Source organism: Penaeus chinensis, chromosome 13, assembly GCF_019202785.1.
Source record: "Penaeus chinensis breed Huanghai No. 1 chromosome 13, ASM1920278v2, whole genome shotgun sequence".
Lineage (NCBI taxonomy): Eukaryota > Metazoa > Arthropoda > Malacostraca > Decapoda > Penaeidae > Penaeus > Penaeus chinensis.
The window spans coordinates 17,837,489-17,844,988 of record NC_061831.1 but is presented as its reverse complement, the minus strand read 5'-3'; the positions used below and the strand labels follow the sequence as shown (position 1 = coordinate 17,844,988).

Genomic DNA, 7,500 nt, shown 5'->3' with positions numbered 1-7,500 from the left:
ATATTAGTAATGATAATAACAGTAATAATGATAATAATAATGATAATGAGGATTATAATACAGATCATAATGATGATGATGATGATGATAGTAATGATAATAAAGATAGTAAACATAACGATAATAATAATGAACATAATAATAGTAATCATAATGATAGTAGTTGAGTAATAATGATGGCAATGACAGAGATAATAGAAATTATATTAATATTGATACGAATAATAACGATTATAGCGATAACAGTAATACTGATACATTAATGACTATTCTGATAGCAATGCCTATTACTCCTACCATCATTTTTATATCACTATCATGTAAGTTAGTCTCTTGCCCTCGCCTGTGTTTCATCCTTTGCAGCTCTTCTCTCGCCGTTCTCTCGCCTCCCTTCGTTAATTTCATTTGCCTCGTCTGTCACCTCCCCATCCGCCCATCCTTCTCTTCTGCATTTTCTCCTTCGTCTTCCCCTTCCTGCCTCCATTCCCTCGTGGCCTCCCCCTTGTTTTCGTGTATTATCCTTTGTTCATTTTTTATTCCGTCTCCCTTTTTCGCTACTTTGCTGCTCTTCCAATAACATTCCTTTCCTCCTCCTCCTCCTCCTTCTCCTCCTCTTGTTGTAGTCATTCTTCTCTTCTCTCACTCCTTTCGTTCCTCCACCAGTCTTGTATTTTTTCCCTTCCTCATTATTCCCTTTCCCTCTCCTCATCTTCATTCTCATCCTGATCTTACTCTGCCTCTGCTTCCCAACCCTTCCTGGCCACCACCGTACCCCATCCTCCCTTCTTTCTTCATTTCCCCCATTTTCCATCTAGCCTCACCTCTACCCAACCCTTCCCAACCCTCCCCGTCCTTCCCCTCCCTTCCTCTCCCTTCCTCTTACCAACTTTCCCTCTCCCAGCCCTTCCTACCCTTCCCATCTCTTCCCCTCCCTTCTCCTCCTTTCCTCTCCCTTCCCCCCCCCCCTCCTCTTCCTTCCCTTCCCCATATCTTCGAATGTCTCTCGCGGATTCATCTCCATTTAAGATTCGGAGCTCTGGAAGGTGTGGCGGAGGGGAGCTCACAGGATCACAGCGACCCGTCACGTGTCGATCCTCTCTCCCCGAGTGGAGTGCGAGGGGGTTCAGGAGGAGGGAAGCGGGGTATGGAGGGGTGGGGGGGGGGAGGCGAAGCAAAGGGGTAGGGTAAAGAGAGGTGGTGGGGGAACGGGCTTAAGGGAGATGGTAGGGGGAAAGAGAGGTGGGGAGATAAATGAGAATGTTTTTTTTTTGGGGGGGAGGGGGGGGGGGGCAGGACGGATGCATAGACAAGGGAGTGATAATGTGGGGAAGTAGAGGGAGAAACACACGAAACTGGAAAGGAAAAGATGGCGAGAGAGAGAAAGAGAGGGAGAGGGAGAGGGAGAGGGAGAGAGAGAGGGAGACAGAGAGGGGGGGTAGAGAGAGAGAGAGAGAGAGAGAGAGAGAGAGAGAGAGAGAGAGAGAGAGAGAGAGAGAGAGAGAGAGAGAGAGAGAGAGAGAGAGAGAGAGAAAGAAAGAGAGAGAGAAAGAGAGGGAGAGGGAGAGAGCGAGGGAGAGAGCGAGGGAGAGAGAGGGAGAGAGAGGGAGAGAGAGGGAGAGAGAGAGAGAGAGAGAGAGAGAGAGAGAGAGAGAGAGAGAGAGAGGAGAGAGAGAGAGAGAGAGAAATAAAGAAAGAGAGAGAGAAAGAGAGGGAGAGGGAGAGAGCGAGGGAGAGAGAGAGGGAGAGAGAGAGAGAGGGGGAGAGAGAGAGAGGGACAGGGACAGGGACAGGGACAGGGACAGGGACAGGGACAGGAATAGGGACAGGGACAGGGACAGGGACAGAGACAGAGACAGAGGCAGAGGCAGAGGCAGAGGCAGAGGCAGAGACAGAGACAGAGACAGAGACAGAGACAGAGACAGAGAGAGAGAGAGAGAGAGAGAGAGAGAGAGAGAGAGAGAGAGAGAGAGAGAGAGAGAGAGAGAGAGAGAGAGAGAGGCAGAGAGAGAGGCAGACAGATAAAAAGACAAAGATAGAGACAGTGGCACGGAACAGAAATAGAGAGCAGAACGAAAAGGGACCGAAAGAACAGCGAGGGCACGAGCAGGGAACTGAAACAAGGCGACCCTACCGCAGAGTCGACCCGAGCAGCAAGGAGCAACAGGCGGGAACTGCCAGGGAACGTAAAAGAGGGGGGGGGGGGGGGGGGATAAAGAAGAAAGGGGATCTACGAAATAGTAAAATTAGGGAGAAAAAATAGAAAACTGTTATACATTTATATAACATGTAGTTGTGAAGGAATGACGCAATAGCAGGACGTGATAGGGTAACAGAAGGTATATGTACAAAATTACATAATAACATGAAGTACCATGATACCATCCTGTAGCTATACAGACATAGAAGATAATAACATAATAACAGGAAATGAGATGATAAGACCTTGGCGACGAGAAGAGGTGTGCTTGCGGTTGGAAATGATGGCAGTGATTTTGTTTGGTTGTCATGGTAACGGTGGGGATATTTATCTTGAGGGTCATGTAGTTGACTTGAGATTGCTCGTAATAATAATGCTAACGAGTATTAAACTGACGATCATCAGGATAATGGCGTTGCTAATGATAAGGAATAATGGATACAGCATAATGGAAATGGCCCAACCCAGTGAGGAACTGTGCCGATTTATAGTGCACTGATCTAATGATATAGTTGTTATCTTTATTAGAAAAGGGAATCACATTGAAGTGTTTTGGTAAAGCATGGTGTGGTACAATTTTTTTTATGCAGTTTCAAATCCATACCTATGCATTTTTTTCTTTATTTCATCTCCAGGTCTGCCAGAACTATGCACTAATTATGTTATAGAGACAAAGCAGCTGTTTTTACGGAATAGCAGAATGACTGAGTGTCATGGATTCGCTTAAGCGCGGTTACACAAGCATTTTATTAACAATCCACACCCGCTGTTTGGTTTCCAGCTCACAAGTTTAGTGTTAGTGAAAATATTAAGTGAATTACGAATACATTCTTTATTTTGTGTATCTTTGGTAGTACCAATTAGTACCAACTATTTAACAGTCTCTTGTCTCTCTCCGACTCTTGTTTCTATCTCCTCTCTCTCTCTCCCCCTTTTCCCTCTTCCTCTCCCTCCCCCCTCCCCCTCACCCTACCCCTTCCCCTCCTTTCTCTTTCTCATTCACTTTGTCTCCTTCCCTCTTTCTCTTCCCTATCCCCCTCCTCCTCTCCCTCTCCCTCTCTTTCCTCTGCCTCTACCTCTGCGTACGCTTGCGTGCACTCGCTTGCGTGTGGGTGCGAATGCACGCGCGTGGGTGCACGGCGTGTGTGAAAATTCTCCGTTGTTTGGTGCACCAATTACGAAGGATAATGACCCAGAGCGCTAGCTGACGTCTCCTTCCCGGCAGGATTAAAAACCGAGTGATTTCATGTGATACTGAGACGGTGACGAGCGCGGAAGAGAAAGAAGAAAAAGGAGATGAATAAGAGATGGCCGACGAATCAAACTTTAGGCTTAGATCCAATTTAGCCGTGACCCGCGAGACTACCCTGGCTGGCGGACGTCCCGTGAATATTACATGCGGAACATCCTCCATACTCGGCCGTGGATTGGGGGTAGGAGGTGGAGGAAGTGGAGGAGGTGGAGGAGCAGCTTTGATAGATGAAGAGGGTGGGGGTGGGGGGAGAAGAGAGTTGAGGAGTTTCGGTAGGGGAGGAGAGAAGGTATTGGAGAGAAGGAGGAACAGGCAGACGAAAGAGAAGGTGGTGGTGGAGATAAGGGAGGGGGAGGAGGAGGTGGAGATGGTAGGGAAAGTGGATGTTAAGGATGTAGTGGGGAAGAGAAAGGTGGAGGTAGTGGGAATGGGATAAGAGGCTAGAGGAGAGGAGAATGGGAAGTACGCTCATATAGTTAGAACAATGTGAAGCGAGAAGAGGAGGGGGGGGGGGGGGAAGGTGGTTGTGTTAGTTGAATTGGCTGTGGTAGAAGTGGAAGAGAAAAAGAAAATTAATTAAAGGAGAGAGTGAGAAGAGACAGAAGTGAGGAATAATGGATGATAAGAAGAGAACGAAAGGAATATGACTAATGGGAGAAGCAGGGAACAAAATGAATGCGGAGGAGAGGGGAAGAATGAATTATGAGAAGGAGAGAGGGTGATGAATGATAATCAGAAGTGGCAGACAAGAAAGAGGAGGGATGAAAGGTAGAAGAGAAATGCTAGAGAAGAAATGGCATTATATTACGCATCTTAAAAAAAAAAAAAAAAAAAAGATGGTAAAACACTGATATCAAACAACCCACAGTGATTACGATATCATCATGCAACGATTACACGAGTTGCAAAAGGCATTCCAGTAATTGGCATTGGCGATCGATGACGCAATCCATTCCGTTTTGCGATGCGGAACAGGAAGAGAATATAGATATGCCAGAATTGGGTTAAGTGCAAGAGGGATGGCCCGTCCGAAAGGGACCTCTCGGGGGAAGCCCGGCTGTGTGGAGCGGCTAGAGCTTCGTGTGAGCTGCGGGCCGGTGGGGGGAAGGCAGAGGAGGAAGAGGAGAGGGAAACAGGAAGCGAGGAAGAGGAGAGGGACAGAGGGGTAATAAAAGGAGGAGAAGGAAATTGTTGTTAGGCTGAGATAAAATTAATTAAAGTAGCGAGCACGTAGAAAGCAAACAGGAGATAACTGGTAAGCGAACACGTTAAAGTAGATTACTGATAGGAGAACGTATTAAACTAAACGACGGATAAGCGCCCGTGTTAAGCCAAACGACACGGCCGTGAGCAGCAGCGAGGCCGCGCGACCCGGCGTCTCCGAGGGCGTCGCCAGGGAGGCAGAAGAAACAGCGGCGCGGGCGGCATCTCGGCTCTGTTATTTCGGGAAGACATTTTAACAGCTTGGTTACTGCGCCGAAACTTGGTGCGGGATCCAGAAGTTTGCACTGTTTGAGGACTTGTAAACTTAAAATGAAGGAATCGCTAGACTGACAGAGGAATTCCAGATATGCAAATAGTTCATAACTAAGTGTGGGCATATGTGCGCGTCTGCAAGCAAGGTGGCTCGTGTCAAGGGTCAGCTGAGAGATCGCTGTGTACTTTCGAGAACGTAAGACTAACCTTATGTATATGGAAATACAATTCTGAGCTTGTGTTCGTTCTTAGTAGTAAGTTTGGGTCTGTTTTGCCCCTGTTGGTTTTAGATTATCTTGTTATAACCGCTTGAGGAAATGTGGTTGAAAGAAAATAAAAGGCAGCCGCGTTGATCACGGATTGCTTTATTAAAAGGGGCGTAAGATTTTAGCAGTTTGTACCCCATTTCCACTTCCCTTTTATTTGTCCCTTTACACCTTTCCTCCTCAGTTTCCCTCCTTCATTTTGCCTTCCCTCCTTCCCTCTTACCATGCTGCTCATTACCCCCGTGTAATTCTCTCTCTCTCTCTCTCTCTCTCTCTCTCTCTCTCTCTCTCTCTCTCTCTCTCTCTCTCTCTCTCTCTCTCTCTCTCTCTCCCTCTCCCTCTCCCTCTCCCTCTCCCTCTCCCTCTCCCTCTCCCTCCCTCTCCATCTCCATCTCCCTCTCCCTCTCCCCCTCCCTCCCCTCCCTCCCCCCCCCTCTCTCTCTCTCTCTCTCTCTCTCTCTCTCTCTCTCTCTCTCTCTCTCTCTCTCTCTCTCTCTCTCTCTCTCTCTCTCTTTCCCTTTCTCTTTCTCTTTCCCTTTCTCTTTCTCTTTCTCTCTCTCTCTCTCTCTTTCTCTCTCTCTCTCTCTCTCTCTCTCTCTCTCTCTCTCTCTCTCTCTCTCTCTCTCTCTCTCTCTCTCTCTCTCTCTCTCTCTCTTTCCCTCCCTCCCTCCCTCCCTCCCTCCCTCCCTCCCCGGCGGAAGCGTCTTACGGTGAGGGAGCGATCGCCAATTAGGGCACTTGAGAAGGATCGGGGACTGGTAATGGCGGATGATAATGATTGACTCTGGGGCTTGTTGGGTCGCTGGTCGAGCCCCCTCCCCGGGTAATGGGGGGAGGGGGTAAGTATGTCGGGGGGATAGGATAAGTATGTTTGGGGGGAGAGGGTAAGTATGTTTGGGGGAGGTAAGTATGCGTGTCGGTGAGATGGAAGCTGGAGGTTGGGTGGGTTGTCGGGAGGGGGGGGGGGGGGTCGTTTCTTACCGCTTACGCCAATTTGTGTGGAATTTGTCTTGCGTCCCTTTCTTTTCCTTTTAAACTTTTCATCTCTTGTCCCGTCTCTCTTATCTGTTATTGTTTTTTATTTTTGTTTCTCCTTATTTTCTTCCCTGCTCTCCACTTCTTTCTAAAATTTTAGGTCCTCAGATTTTATTCCTTCTCCTCCTCGTCTTCCTTCTCCTCCCTATTTTCCTCCTCCTCCAGCTCCTCCTTTCCTCCTCCTCCTTCTTTTCCTCCTCCTCCAGCTCCTCCTTTCCTCCTCCTCCTTCTTTTCCCTCCCCTCCCCCTTCCCTCCCCTCCCCCCTCTCCCCTCCCCTCCCCTCCCCTCCCCTCCCCCTCCCCTCCCCTCCCCTCCCCTCCCCTCCCCCTCCCCTCCCCTCCCAAATCTTGCTCTCCTTCCTTGCCCTAATGCTGATTGACTCTCGGGCAACTCGTTCGGCGCTCAGAATAGCTTCCTCGTCTAAGCTGATCGTTAGACCCGAATCTTTTCTATGGAATACCCAGGCTCCGATTCGCAACGTTGTCTAATGGCGCTGTTTTACTTCTTCTGCGGGCTAAGCTGTCTTGTTTTTGTTTGGTCGTCTGATCGAGTTTCTGGAGCGTTATTGACTTTTTCATTGTTTGCTGCTTCTGCTCTTGCCTCCCTTCGCTTCCTTTCCTTGTTTGTGGATGTCTTTTTTTTTGTTTTCTCTTATGTCGCCCCTCTGTTCCGGCTTATAGTCTTTATGTATTATTTTATGTTCATATACTTACGGCCCTTTTTTTAATGGTTGTCATTATTATAATAATAATTATTATTTTAATTATGATGATGATTATTATTATTATTATTATTATTATTATTATTATTATTATTATTATTATTATTATTATATATATATATATATATATATATATATATATATATATATTCACACACACACACACACACACACACACACACACACACACACACACACACACACACACACACACACACACACACACACACACACACACTCATATATGTGTCTATATAATATATAATATATATATATATGTATATATATGTATATATGTATATATATATGTATATATGTATATGTATATGTTTATATGTATAGATATGTATATATGCATATATATGTATATATATATATATATATATATATATATATATATATATATGTATATATATATATATTTATATATATATATATATATATATATATATATATATATATATATATTTATATACACATACACACACATGTTCATATGTATATCCATTGTTTCTGCTAAATCCATCTTTATTTATACGGATTTTCTCGTCT

General features: G+C 46.0%; 1 protein-coding gene across 3 annotated transcripts in view; it reads left to right on the top strand.

The window, feature by feature from the left end:
• Nucleotides 1–7,500, top strand: part of LOC125031779 (discoidin domain-containing receptor 2-like) — a 740,435-nt gene that overhangs the window by 516,142 nt on the left and 216,793 nt on the right. The gene's annotated exons all lie outside the window — the stretch shown is intronic.